Genomic DNA, 476 nt, shown 5'->3' with positions numbered 1-476 from the left:
TACAGTTCCCCTTTCTGTATCGTGTCTTCGACGTCAACACTTCCAATATCATTTTGTCTTCAAGTAACATTAATCTTCGCAAAAGTGCGTTCGACAAATCGTCTCGAAACTCCGATAATTGCAAATCCTACTTCCTTTTCTCTTATCTTAATCTCGTGCTGGAATGATTTCACTTTTAGTCCTGTTCGGGAAGTATTGAAAGTTGACCTACGAATGTGCTAAGTCATTTGTGTATGTTTGCAGTTTACCGAGGCTTAATATTACATTTAGCACTTGCCTGATAACGGTCTCGGAGGGAGTGTAAGCGGTGTTTATGGCTACGTTGAGGGACCTCAACTTTTTTTTCCTGTCATGTTAGAAAAAAATGCAATATTGATGGCGCATTTTTATAAATGTATTGTATTCTATTTGTGTGAATTTTGTGAATTTCAATATAAAGATTTGCAGTTCAAGTCCAAATGATAGATCTTATGATC

Source organism: Penaeus monodon, chromosome 33 (assembly GCF_015228065.2).
Source record: "Penaeus monodon isolate SGIC_2016 chromosome 33, NSTDA_Pmon_1, whole genome shotgun sequence".
Taxonomy (NCBI): domain Eukaryota; kingdom Metazoa; phylum Arthropoda; class Malacostraca; order Decapoda; family Penaeidae; genus Penaeus; species Penaeus monodon.
This window is presented reverse-complemented; position numbering follows the sequence as displayed.